The sequence below is a fragment of the Emys orbicularis genome, chromosome 9, assembly GCF_028017835.1.
Source record: "Emys orbicularis isolate rEmyOrb1 chromosome 9, rEmyOrb1.hap1, whole genome shotgun sequence".
Taxonomy (NCBI): domain Eukaryota; kingdom Metazoa; phylum Chordata; order Testudines; family Emydidae; genus Emys; species Emys orbicularis.
In genome coordinates this window covers 31,961,600-31,976,902 of record NC_088691.1, presented here as the reverse complement: position 1 = coordinate 31,976,902, position 15,303 = coordinate 31,961,600, and positions in this window count along the sequence as shown.

Genomic DNA, 15,303 nt, shown 5'->3' with positions numbered 1-15,303 from the left:
CTAAGCCGTTTTAGTCTGGGTACTGACCTTGACACAGCAAAAAGACACTGCTGAATATCAGGGATCTTTCATATGTCCCTATTTCCGTCCCATGTGATCAATCCCGAGCTGTCAGTTGCCTTGCCCAGTGTCTTGAGAACAGTGTGGCCAAGTTTCAATCTGAGATGGCAATGATGAAGTGGGGAAATAACTAGAAGAGATGGTGAGGATTGTATCTGTTGTTTGCACTCTAGGCATCTGATCAAGTAGAAACAATGGTCAGGATGACCTTTTTCCATCTGTGTCTGGGTGGCAGGAGGCAACCTCTTGCTACCATCATCTATTTCTTTGCAGTGGTCTCATCTTAGGGAGACAATGAGCTCAATGTTTGCTGATGCAGAATATGGTAGCCTGTTTATTAAACATGTTTCACCATATCCAGTGTCCAGTGTCTATCTGCACTCACTGCCTGTTAGTTTCTGGGTGGATTGTAAATTGTTCATATTGATCTAAATGCACTGTGACCTAACTCTGGAATTCTATCAGGAGTAAAATGTGGAGAGCTCCCATTTTCTATGAAGGCCCCTAAACTTTGGAAACTGCTCCAAATTCATTCTAAAATATTTCAAGTCTGTTGGTCTTTGGGGCTTGCTGCAAAAATCATAATTTCTCCCAAGGCTTCTGGGTAGGGAAAAATAATGTGACTAGATGACCGCAAATGTAGCATAGACAATAAAGGAGAAGGATGGCAAATCAGGATAAGTAAAGAACATGTCACAGATCTTCTGACTAATTTGAATAAATTCAAGTCAGCAGGGCCTGATGCTATTCATCCCAGGATACTGCAGGAATTAGTTGAAGAAATCTCTGAGCCATTGGCAATTGTATTTGCAAATTGATGGATGACAGGAGAGGTCTGGCAGACTGGAGAAAGGGCTACAGTAGTGCCCATATTTAAAAAGGAGAAAAAGAAGGAGCTGGAGAACTATAGCCCAGTCAGCCTGACCTCGATAACTGGGAGTCTACTATAGCAATGTATAAAACATTCAATTTGCAAATACCTAGAGGATGAAGAAGTAATTGCTAGCACCCATCATGGATTTACTAAGAACAAATCATGCCCAATTAGCTTGATTGCCTTCTTTGACAGGGTAATTGGTTTGGTGGATAGGGGGAACGTGGTTGACATAATATACCTGGATTTTAGCAAGGCTTTTGACACAGTCCACATGACATTCTGATACGTAAACTGGAGAAATGTGGGCTTGGTGGAACTACCATTAAATGGATACATAACTGGTTAATCGATCACAAACAAAGAGTAGCTATTAATGGAATGATATCAGATTGGAAGGAGGTCTCAAGTGGGGTTCCCACAGTGTTTTCTGTTCTGCGTATGGTGTTACTTAACATCTTAATTAATGATCTGGATGTAGGAATAGAGAGCGTACTGATCAGATTCGGAGATGGAACAAAGCTGGAAAGGCATTGCCAACACTTTGAAGGATAGAGATAAAGTTCAAAGGGATCTTGATAAATTGGAGAACTGGGCTATAGACGACAAAATGAATTCAGCAAAGACAAATAAAAGGTGCTACACTTAAGGAAGAAAAACCAAATCCACAAATACAGAATGGGGGATTACTGGCTTCACAGCAGCACTGCTGAGAAGGATCTGAGAGTTGTGGTGAATCACAGCCTTAACATGAGTCAACACTGTGATTCTGTTGAAAAAAATCAAATGCAATTTTGGGTTGCATTAACAAAGGCATAGCATGCAAATCTACTTGGTGCTGGTTAGGCATCAGCTGGAGTACTCTGTCCATTTTGGTCACCAAAGTATAGAAAGGATGTAGAGAAATTTGAAAGGATCCAGAGGCAAGCAACAAAGATGATCAAAGGGATGGAATGCAAGTCATATGAGCAAAGGCTGAAGCAACTGGGTTTTAGTTGGGAAAAGAGCAAATTAAGTGGGGACATAACAGCAGTCTTCAAATACTTCAAATAAGAAAGAGAGAAGTTATTTCTCCTGCCACAAAAGGCAGGACAAGAGGCAATGGGTTCAAACTACAGCATAGCAGATTTAGATTAAATCTCAGTGTGGGCGGCATGTGCACCCCCTCTTCGGGGATGCTAACTTCCCACTCCGCCTGAGGTCCACCTCCACTCCACCCATTTCCCCATTCTCCCAGGCCGGCCCACCAGGGCAGCCCCTAACCCCCAGCCATCCAGGGAGCTCTGATCCCTACCACTGCCCGGCCCCAGGGCTGTGGTGGGGAGCATTAGCGGAGGTTTGGAGAGGCTTAGCTTCCCCCAGCCACCATTACCCGCCACCCATGAATCTCATGAAAAACTTCTGAACTGAAAGAACAGTAGGACAATGGAACAGAATGCCTAGGGAGGTTGTGGAAGATCCTTCACTGGAGGTTTTCAAAAGGAGGCAGGAGAGCCATCTGACTTATATGGCTTAAACATAACAAATCCTGCATCTTGGCAAGGGGTTAGACTAGATGACTCCTGCAGTCCCTTCTAACCCTATGATTCTAAGAGTGGAAGATAGTATTGTGAGGGTCATGAGTGGTGAGATTTTTTGTTTTTTCTGCTAGGTCCATGTTAGCTAGAGGGTTGGCAGAAATTGCTAGATTTGTAATCTAGAAAAATTGTTTTAAAATGCTTATCAAGGGCTACCAGACCTGTAGTCTGGGATAGGCACACTCATCTATTTTTGAACAAACTGGGAGAAAAATATGAGATCATTCAGCTGTAACTTCAATGAATTTAGGTTCAAATGTGCAATCCAAAGTGTTTCCAATATTTTTGCTGTAAGTGATATTTCTGACAGTAGTATTTGTGAGAATAAAGCATAGTCAAAGGTTTTCCTTTGTGATTTGTTTAGTCATTGTCCATGATACAAAGTAATTGTATAATGTGTTTACAAACCACAAGGCAACTTAGTGTGCTTTGAGCCATTTGTGAGGTTTCCGTTGAAAACAGTGGTTATAAATTGTCATATATGATATATTCTTTGGCTACTGTGACAGGGCATTATGAACAAGCTTGAAAATGTATAAAAGGTTGTCTGGTCTTTTTGCATTACAAAAGGCTCACATATGAAGCTTCGGCTCTGAAGGTTTGTGGCATATAAATCGTACCTCAACACTGTAAAAGCATATATGCTTCTAATTTTTATGCAATTAATTTATCATTCTCCAAGTAACTATACAATCACTTCTAAATGTGTTTAATCTAATTTCAGGCATAGTTTACTTTTAATGATCTGCTTAAGTCCATATTGAGAGTGGCTGATAATTTTCCACCCTTATTTTCTTTACTCAAAGATTGGTTTTATTAAGAAAAACACGTTGTTCAGAATGAAACTTTGGATTATACATTCACTATTTTTCAAGTAGTAGCGTTTAGGAAACCTTAGTTTAACTTTTTGTATCTTTAGACATTTGTATCTTTACAGAGTAAGAACATTCTGCTTTTAAATCCTATATGTTGTTCATGAATGTTACTTTTTTCTGTTTAAATAAGAGCTTTGCACTAGTATGCATATTTTATTTACATATACACTTAAGAATAATTTAATTACAGAAGGCACAAATCCTTCCACACTTTTTCATTGTCATGCTTTTTTGCAGCTGAAGAATTTTCTTTTCTGTTAATAGCTTTAGAAGTGTGTACTTTCTACCATATAAAGTGTGTGTATGAGAGAGCATGTTCACTCCCAAGCTTTAAAAAGGCAACAGTTCCAATTTCTGGGAACCTTAGTAGCTAATTAAAACAACAATTCATACTGGATAATTACCTAACTTCATAAGAGATAAATGTCTTTGGTTTCTCTCTCTCTCCCTAGCATTTTTTCCAAAACCAGGACACATGTTTTATTTTCATCTATTACTTTTAAATGCCAGCAAACCATGCATTTTGGGTAGTCTCTTCTTGATTTGTGCTCACAACTGCAATTAAAGTCATGCATGCACATCAAGAGATTATACTGTTTCATGTGAATTTTTGGATATTAAGTCATTTTTAGGTTATTCATTTCAGTGCTCACATGTGATTCAGTATAATCACAGAAGTATTATACTTCAACACATTAAAAAAAAAAAGTATATTCCTAACTTGCATTAGCACTGAAAGGCAGCTACTTAGGCGAACAGAGCAACAGTGTGCAGATGACTAATATAAAATTTTGGAAATACAAGAGCCAATGAACTGCTGTTTTCATGTTGTTGTTCTTGAATATATATTTTGTGTGAATGAGCTGAGCCATAAGTTTAAAGTAGACTTTTGTGTTCTAATATTCCATTGTTATGTTCCCTTACAATAGTCATTACCACAATGGTGCCTCAGGTTTCTCATTTGATATCTGTGCTTCAGGTTACTTTCTCTATACTGTATAACTTTCACCTGAAGATCTTCAAGCCCTTTACTCATATTATGCCTCAACATTTCAGGAAGGCAGGTATAGTAGGTATTAGCCCCGTTTTACAGATGGGGGAACTGAGGCACAGCAGGGTTAAAGTGACTTGCATAAAGTCACATAGCAAGTCAATAGCAGATCAGGGAACAGAACCCATTGTCATGGAAGCTGGTTCCTTGTTTCCTTCCTAATTTGAAAATTAAAATGCTGCCCTTATTTTAACTTCTCCAGATTCTTAGGAGGAAAATAAAGAAAAAAAGTTTGAGCAGTGAAGAAGTAACTAAGACCTTGTGTAAAATGCAGCAAAAGGAATAATTCGAGAATCAGAATTTAGACAAGTCAGTGGATCTGTATAATCAGATGTTCAGGAAACTAGTCGATGAATTTGCTGATCACAAGAATTATTTCTGAAAAGTTGAGTAGAAAGTAGGGTGATATTGCAGGACTGGAAAAAAAAAAAGCAAACGTGGAACTGATGTTCAAAAGAGGAATATTCCTGGCAATTACTCAGGAGGTCAGTCTATAGTAACATCATAAAAGAAGTTTTCATTCAAAACTGTAAAGAATAAATCTTGCTGGACAAATACCTTTGTTTTTTTGGGGTGGTTTTTTTGGGGGGGATTGGGGGAGATAGTTTTTCTCTCCATTCTATATATGTGAGGAGTTTATACAGTGTCTTATTAAATCTTATTAAAAACATTCAAATTGGAATGACTTTGAACATTTGCCTGGAATGAAAATTGCTGAAGAAATCTAGGGATGTTGTGAGCCTTAGCTTTAGTTTGTAGAGGTTTTTTTAATCTTCAGATGGAAAACACCTTGTAAGTGAGTACTATTGTGAGTTATTAAACCCAGTAAAACAATAATAAAAACAAAATAAGTTTATTAACTACAAAACGTAGATTTTAAGTGGTTAAAGGAATAGCAAACAGAACAAAGCCAGTACGTCCCTCGGCCTGCACCGCTTCCAGCAGCTCCCATTGGGCTGGAGCAGCGAACTGCGGCCAGTGGGAGCCCCGATCGGCCGGACCTGCGGACGCAGCAGGTAAACAAACCGGCCTGGCCCACCAGGGGCTTTCCCTAAACAAGCGGCGTCCCAAGTTTGGGAAACACTGCCTTAGTAAATATACAAAAGCCACAAACTGAGTTTAACACACTAGATAGGTAACATACAAATTAGCAAATTCTCACCCTGAGTGATAAACAGGCTGGCAGATTCTTAAGGCACAAATTGCCTTGGCTTTCCCAGGTTTTCTTACACAGGCTAAAAATCCTTCCAGCCTGTGACCATCACTTCCCACAGTTCAGTTTTTGTTCCTCAGACATTTTCAGGTGTTGTTGTTGTAGGGAGAGTGAGGACGCTCATGTTGTCATTGTCCCTCTTTTATATTTCCCCCCCACACACACCCCACTTGCTGGAAAGTTTTTTTTGCTGTGACCTGGGTCAAGCAGTTCCCATTGTGTAGAGCTATCTCTGAGAGGTTTCTATTGCACACAGTTCCTGGGGTAATCCTTATGCTTGTGTGCATTTCTTCAATAAGCCACTAACATTGTTTGGCCTCATCCAACGTAGCACATTTGAAATACAGAGACATGGTCAATATTCCCAGCTTCAGATTTAAAAAAAAAAAAAAAAGATATATGCATACATTCAATGAATTATAAGCTGTCCAATGATATCTTACAAGATCCATCTAGCACAGGGGTCGGTAACGTTCGGCACGCGGCTCGCCAGGGTAAGCACCCTGGCGTGCCGGGCCAGTTTATTTACCTGTTGATGCGGCAGGTTCGGCCGATCGCGGCCCCCACTGGCCTTGGTTCGCCATCCCGGGCCAATGGGGGTGGCGAGAAGCCGCGGCCAGCACATCGCTCGCCCGCGCCGCTTCTCGCCGCCCCCATTGGCCCGGGACGGCGAACCGCGGCCAGTGGGGGCCGTGATCGGCCGAACCTGCTGCGTCAGCAGGTAAATAAAACTGGCCCGGCCCGCCAAGGTGCTTACCCTGGCGAGCCGCGTGCCTAACGTTGCCGACCCCTGATCTAGCATAAAGTATATCTTAGTTATACCACATCCATATCATAACCATAATTCCATGAAGAATATGGGGTGTATTGTCACATGCTGATCCCACAAAGATGCATGTGCTCAACCTTGTGCATTTCAATGGGACTACTATTGTGTTTAAAGTTAAGCATGTGTGTAAATGTTTTCAGGATCAGAGTCATCTTGAATTTTGTTGGGAGATGTCTAATGGGTATTTCAAGGCTAAATGTCTGTGGGTATCTTATTCAAGTTGAGTAAAGAACTAGAAGAGAAGCTAAAGAGCTGGTTAAAGACATTCTCCAGTATTATTGCACGTGCAGAAGTTGAGAACACTGGTGCGGTCTAAAAGTAGTTTTGATACAAGGGGCCCAATCTTGAATTCCTTTTGCATCCTGTATTTTCTAATATTTTACAATTCAACTTTTCCTTGGTAAGTAGGGCTGCTAATACACATTCAAACTTTTGAATTGCTATATAATGTATAAATACTAAAAAAATTGGTAAAACAATGGCAGAAGTAAAGCAAAAATTGAATTTTGCCATAAAATACTAGACAAAACATATCAAACTACTGTATGAGTCTATTTCATCCTTGCTGGAGAGAGGATTTTTTCTTTTTTGGTCAGATAACTGGATTTTTTTTTTTAAATCAAGCTAACGAGCTCACAAAATATGATAGTTAATGTCATAAAAAAGAATGAGGCCTAAAAAGATGACCAGATCTTTTAAAGACATTTTGTTCTGAGTTAGGGAGCACTACTGGTATATTAAATGAAATGAGAATGGAAATTTTTATCATTTTAATTTAGTATTTTAGTGATCATATTTAAAATTAAAATATCTTCTCCAATATTAGTATTGTACTTAATTAAATAGTCTTACAGTTCAATAGGCCAATGTTTAATCAAATCTTGAATGTCAATTAAAGTTAGATTCATTATCACGGAGATTTTTTAAAATTCCTTGTTATTGTTCCATATATATTTCTTAGAATGGTTAGCCACCAATATATTTTTATTTTAAATGTTATTAAAATATTATGTTTCTAAATGTAAAATCTGCAGATTTTTATTTTTCAAGGACTAAAATAATTTACCTTTACTTGTCTTACTGGAAACTGATGAAAATTTCTTTCCAGATTCCTTCCTTCTCTTCCTTTATAATTCATGCTCATAAGCAAATGTGCATGTGTGCACACTCAAAAACTTACCAGCACAAACTTGTTTGATTGCTGTGAAAACTCCTCTCTGAATGACAGTCTTCTGTAGTTTCCCAGTCTGTATAACCCTTAATGATACCTGGATCATCTTTATTACCATGTTCTGCTAGGCAGGCTATAAACTAGGTAGTAAATTCACTTTATAGGCTACAATCATTTGAGTAGTTTGAACATACCAACTTAGATAGAAGGTGTGTTATGGAACAAAATGACGAATAAGAGCTAGCCTACTAAAATGGATGTACATAAACACAAAGAACACAGAAAATAATCAAGAAGGAGTAGAAGGAATCCCAGATGACAGTGATTATGATTTGCTAGGCATAAATGAAACCTGGTGGGAGTATTCCCATAAATGGAATGTCAATGCAGATGAGGATGAATACCTAAAGGAGAACTAAAATAGGGAAGAATAAATTAGAGGGGTTAGTATTATGACAAACAACACTTCAGTTTGCTGGCACTGAAAATTCAACTACAAAGAGTATGATGGCAAAGTTCTTTGAGTTAAAGGTCTAAGGACTGAAAAATATAAAAGAAAATATGGGTGGGCATCTGCTCCAGACCCCCAGGGCTTGAAGACAGTGAAAATGAAATATTTTTTAGTTGTGGAATTATCTGAAGCTTCATAATACTATACTCAGTTTATGTTTTTGTTTTTTAAACATGGACTCCTCTAAGGTAGATCAAGAAGGGGATAGTTGAGAAACTGTTAACACACAACTCACAGTCCAGATTACGAGAATCCTTAGGGTATTAAGGAACTTTGGGGAACTGTAACATAAAAACCCAGACAACAACAAACAAAAACACACCACTACAACCCACAATAACACCAAAACAAACAAGCCCAGCTGTACAACTGAAAATTACTTTACAAAAAGCCATGTATAACTCAGAAGGTAAATTAAGATTGGAGCAAAGCAAATGAAGTGACAGTTTTCAAAAGAGGATCAAAGAGTGATCCTGGTAATTATCTTCACTGTAGATACAAATTTTCAAATACACCTAAGGGATTCAGGAGCCTAACACTCATTTTGAATATTGACGTAGGCACATGGGATCCTAAATCTTACTGATTTTTTTCAAGTCACTTTTGAAAATGGAATCAAGGACACTATTCCTTAGGCACTTTTGAATATTTTAGTCTGTCTGACTGATTGTGTGGCTAAATCCAACAGCAATTCATTTCTGATATGCCTGTGTTAACTTTCACTTGCATTACATATTGTTCACCATAATACAAAAGCCAGTTTATATTAACCCTATCTAAAGAAGTGTACATTTCAGATGGCAGATATCAAGCAAATGCTGACAAAAGTGCTGATTGACTCAAGCCTCGACTTGTCCTATCTTGGCAAAAGTAGTCTAAGGAGGCTCATCTGAATCTGCTGGATTTGCATATCAAGTATATACAAAATACTATCCATAGAAGTGTGAGATGCCTGATGACAAGTTGACAGCCATGCAAGGAGTATATTCACATTTCAGTGGCAAAAGAACAGACCGGTTCCACTGTTTGAACAAGGTTCAGAGAGTGCAGGTTGCCTGAAGTATTTTTTCAGTAGCTTTAAATGGCCTTTATATGAAAATACATACTCCTAAACAGACATTGTGATATGCATCCTTTAAAAAAGTTAGTATTTTTTGAACTATCAGCATATCCCAGTACAGATTGATGCCAGCGCTGCATATTACTCATTTAAATGTTTTTAAATATAAATTCAGATAAGATGCATTATGATAACAAAAATGAAATGAGAAGTTAGTTAAACCATTTTGCTAATGAGAGAATGTATTCCCTTGAGAGAATAATTATTGTAATATATGCTAGCAGGATGTTTGACAACTGCCTTCCCAATAAGTGGAATACACTGACAGAAAATATACTGCAAAAGGATTATTGGCAGAAGCATGTAAAATGAGAGATTTGGCAGGAACTTTAACAACAGAAATATGCATCACTCATGGGAAAACAATTCTATCCTGGGAACAAGCTGTCTTTGTAAACAGGCTTATATCCATAACCAACATCTAGAAAGTGTACTTACTAATTACATCAAAGAAAAATTTTATGAACTAAAAATATGAAAATAAGTGTTTTATGGAAGGCTGTTTCAGATTATTAATCTAGTTTCAAACTGTAAATCAATATTCTTAATTCTAACATTTGTTTATTTAATTGCTGTATTAACCAATCACTTTGGTTCTGTATCCCCATAACAGATGTTCATTATAAAAGCTGAATACATTGATGATTACATTGTTTAAACACTTTGATAATTCATTTGTATTAAAATCATAAGACTCTGTTGACATTTCCCTAGGGTGCATTTGGTGAGGTTAAGCAGGATAAATGTCAGCTAGTAATGCTGTTAAAATAAAGCCCTTGCAGAGGACCTGCATATTATTTCTCTGCTTTGTGATCCTTAACAGCAACTTTTAGAACTACGCTTTTTTTTAAATGATGCATTGTACCTCAAGAAGTAAAATACAGAGTCCTGGAATTGTAACTCTTAAATGAACTCACTCATTGTATCAAGAATGAAATAGGTCATAGAGTGAAGAAGACTTAAAGGAAGATGCATAAAAAATCTACAAAACTATGTTGTAATAAAATGGAAATACACCATATTTAAATGTAATGGCCTCATGTGAGATATAATGTAAGAAAGCAAAGACTGCTATGAAATAACAGCATCGACACAAGTGTTCAAAACCAGGGAAGTGAACACTTCAGCAATCAGCATCCAAACAGAAAGCTCAAACATAGTGCATGCTCTTCGCAGCACACATCCACAATATTACAATTAGCATCCAACCACAGACAGAATCTGCATCCTTCATTCTGATTTATGGTGGCCCAGGCACTGTGTGTTTGTATGTATGTTCGTTTACAAGCCTTTATTAATCAGAAGTAGTTCAAGCTTTGTTAAAGTGTGGTTATTATGCATTGTTAATTGTTTGTGACAAGTACTGAAAGTTAGATAAATGAAAGTGCTGTCTGTTGCTTAACCATGCAACTTTTCTAGAGAGACCTTAATTGTGGCTTAAGGGCCTGGCTCATTGCCCAAAGGGAATCTTTCCATTCACTTCAATGGGCTTTGGAATAGGGCCACTATAATTAATTCCACTCTTATACCAATTGATAAATCCCACTGCTAATGTTGAAAAATAATAAAATGTAGAAAATAAAGAAAGAATGAAAGAGCCAAGGGAAAGGTTGACCAGAAAATTTGTAAGTTATTAGATATTGTTACTCGTATAACCTGACTCTGAGTGGTAAATTGATTATTTGAAAAGTAATTGGGTATATCCAATTTAAGGATAAATTGAAACATTTCAAATTAACATTGATTGGTTTATACAGTGCAACTAACTAAAGTTGTTGGGGATTTTTCAAAAATTACCAAGATACTGTTTTACGCTGAACTTCTAAATAAGAGTTTGAAGTAATAATATGTGGTCTGAAACTAGATATTACTAATTTTATGCTATTTATATGTTCAACCTATGTACAAGGTTTATTTTTAATACATTGATATGAACTATCAAAAAATTAAGCATTTTTCCAATGGTCTAGGTCTTTATAGTGTTCATAACTGTATAGCACATACAGGAAATTTCCCTGGATAAAAGTTTTATTAAAAATGAAAATATGTATAATCCCCTTTCCCTGTGAGCTCAATTCACTTCTATATACAAACAAAAGTTAGACTAGAAAATTCTTTGTCTATTTACATGTACAGCCATACAGGGGTTTACAGACTGAGGTTAGAGATGTGTAATATAGGATACTTTTTGTTATTAGAAAGTAAGTCTTTCATTCCTTGTTTGCTTCTTTTCCTTTCTCTGTTCAAGTAGGGAAAATCTCTCCCCTTTTTGACAGTTCTATTCCTTGATTAACTTGACTGTCCACCTTTATTACCTGTCCTATGTGATGTCCCCAAAGATGTCATACTACTTATCCCAAAAGGCATAATTAAACTGTGAAAGATGTCACACAGGATTTAACACATTTGTATAATTACCTCAGCCTTGTGTCTGTCATGACTCACATCAGAGATGATTGTTTGATCTAACTTATTTTGAAAGGCTAATCTGAATTGTCAACTCCAACCTCCAGACAAAAAGACAATTTGAATCAGCATTAATTACCTGGACAAACAGGGAAGATTTTGTTGCTGCTGTTTCACAAGTCACTGTTCCTCAGTTCAAAGAGGTTTGGGGCCCATCTTGATTAAGAAAGTCTAACCGGCCACTTTCACTTCTCATATTCCTCAGCTCAAAGCATGAGTTGCACTTAAAGATTAGTTTGAATTGTCCAAACTTTTAAGTCTGTGGTTAGTTCGCTTTTAGGAGCTTTTTACATCACTACTGCATTAAAGTGACTTTGAGACACTGATAGAGTGGTATTTGGGAAATGTTATTCGGTGGAGAAGAATTGTTGAACATAGTAGTAGTAGTAGTAAGACAGTTTTCTGTAATTCTAGTATACACATTACATTCCTGTGCTATGGTTCCAGTTCCATGTCCTGCTTAAATCAGATGACAGGCTTCAACATTTCAAAAGTCCAGGCCCAAGCCCAAGGATAGAGGAGCAAGCAGGTCTGGAAATATATGACAGCTGTTGATGATATGTGCATTTCTGAGGAGGTGGGATAGCACTAGAAGAGTGGTAATTTTTTTCGAAAGCACTGATCTCATTATCAAAAGACATGAAATTAAATCTCATTAACTTTCAATAAGGCTTAAGCTCGTTAGGCTTTAGAAAAAAATAACCAAGGTCTAAAAGCCAAACTGGAGACAGATGCCTATGAAGAAGGTTTCTAAAGGTAATTGGTGGCTGAGTTAGGCACCATGGCCAAAATGTTCAAACATGGAACCTCAAGTTAAGCTTCTAAATCCACATATAGGTGCCCATGAGTGGGAATTTTTTAAAAATGCCTAGGTGATTTAGGAGCATAAGTCCCATTGACATCAACTCCAACTTCCATTATATTCAATGGGACTAAGTCCCTTAGGTACTCTTGTAAATTCCACCTATGGGTGTCTAATTTTAGACTTAGGGCCTACCTATAGGCTCCTACTGTAGAAAATTTTGGCCTATGTCTGAAGTGTGGTGGCAGTGATTAGGTCTTTATTTTTAGCAATTGAAAACAAGGCCTGTTAATGGTACTGCTAAGCTTAATGCTGCCAAGTGTCACACATTTTGCAGGTCTGTCACATATTCCCATACAATTTATAAAACATCCAGAGAGAGACTAATACAATACCTGGTAGGCTAGGAGAAGGTGCATTGAGCTACTAGGTGAGAACCCAGGAGTTCTATGCCTTATTCTTCTACTGCTTGATCTTAATGTCTGTGCATTTCACAATCCTTATTAACCAAGGCCTTAATCCCCAGAGGGTCTACAAGAGCATTCTCTTCTCCCAGAGTCAGAATAGAACCCAGGAATCCAACATTCTAGTACTAGTTCACAAATAGTTGCCCCTCAGTGGGCTGCTCTTCATAGAAGAGGAAGATGAGCCATGAGGGGGGGAAATATGAAAGTGTGAGGATCATGGCATAATTGCTGAAATTTTATGATGGACAAACATGTTAGGAGGAGAATTTTTAATATTGTATTTTTTAGTATTTGTATTTGGATAATGGGAGTTTTCCCTTCAAGAATGAGATGAACACACAATAGAGTTTGTTGGAAGAAGGCTGAGAGCTCTGTGTGTGTGTGTGTGTGTGTGTGTGTGTGTGTGTGTGTGTGCGCAAAGAGTAGAATACCATCCCTCTTTGCTATGCAAAGGTCAGAACTTATTTATCTTGACAGAAAACCAGCTTCACTCTTGAAGGAGTAACGCAAGTACTTGGGTATGTCTGTAATATGTTGGGGGGGGGAAACAAAAAAAAACCCCTCTGGTATGGAGACTATAATTTGGGAGATGCATGCGGGAGGTCCCATGCAGCCAGTTATAAAACATTATTGAAGTTTCTAAAAGATATAGATAATTTTCTTATATAAAAGTCATTGCACCCAACATTTTAGACCTCATTATGATGAATTAATCACTGCACTAAAAGTTAGTGGTTGTTTAGACACCAGTGATCATAAGGGAAGACAGGGAAAAATCCATGGTTGGCAGGGCTAGAGACAATCATTAGGCCCAAATAACTTGCACCCAACTATCTAAAAACTGTTGCCTGAGGAGCTATCTGGCTTGTTGATGTTCACTTTTCATAAATCTTGAAATTTCCCAAGACTGGAAGAGTGCTAATATTGTACCACTATTCAAAAAGTGCAAGTAGGACAACCTGGGTAATTAAGGGCCACTTAGTCTGACATCAGTCTCAAGGAAAATAATGGAAAAGCTGTTATGGGATTCAATTAGTAAATAATTAAAAGATCGGAATATAATTAATGCTAATCAACATGGGTTTACCAGAAAATAAGTGTTGTCAAACAAACCTGATTTTATTCTTTGAGTATATTATAAGTTTGGTTGCTAAAGGTAACTGTGTAGAAGTAATAAATTTCTGTAAGGCATTTGCCTTAGTACCATATGACATTCTGATTTTAAAAATAGCATTATATAATATCAGTAAAGCACGTTATATGGATTATGACCTGTCAGCTCTCAAAGTAGTTGTCAGTGGTGAATCATCTTTGAATGGGGGAGTTACTAGTGGGGTTCTGCAGGGACTGGTATAAGGCCTGATGCTACCTGACATTTTTGTCAATGATCTGTAAGTAAATATAAAATCATTGCTGATAAAATTTGTGGACAGAAAAATTGACAGAATCGTGAATGATGATGAGGCCAGGGCAGTTATACAAAGGGATTTGGATTGCCTGGTAAGCTGCGCCCATTCAAACACAATGTGTTTTAATATAGTCAAATGCAAACTTTCATACTTGGGAATGAGGAATGCAGGCCATACCTACAGAATGGAGTATTGTATCCTGGAAAGCAATGACTCTGAAAAGGATGTAGGGATCATAGTGGACAAGTAATTCAAAATAAGCTCCCAGTGCAATGCTGTGACAAACAAAGATAATTCAGTCCTTGGTTGTATAAACAAGAGAAAAGAGTGGAAGTAGGGAGGTGATTTTTCCTCTGTATATGGCATTAGAAAGATCAGTTTAAGAATACTGTGTACAGTTCTGGTTTCCACATTTTAAAAGAGGTTGAAAAACACTGCTCTACAGCCAAAATGCTTCTGAAATAAATGTAGTCAAACTTTACTAATTCTGGGTCACTGAGAACGAAAATGATGCTTAAAATTGTTGATTGGCTCTAGTTTTCAAGATATGCTATTGGGTCAGTATATACGACCCTTGACTTGGGAATGGCGGAGGATAAGTGAGTTATAAAGGGAAGGGATCTCAATTTAAACCAGAAATGACTAAAATACATCTTTGACTGGATCTATGAATAAATCTATGACTGGGTTTGGACAGTACTTGCTTTTTAGGCAAAACAATTAATGATGCAATCTGAGGCTGGTATTGCGTCATACATGATATGAATTGCGTAATGTTATTCCTAGAAGTCATGGATGATGCAATCATAACGAAGCTTACATCACTCTGCTGAACAAATTGCCCTATATCAGCTCTAGAAATCATACAGTGTCGTGCT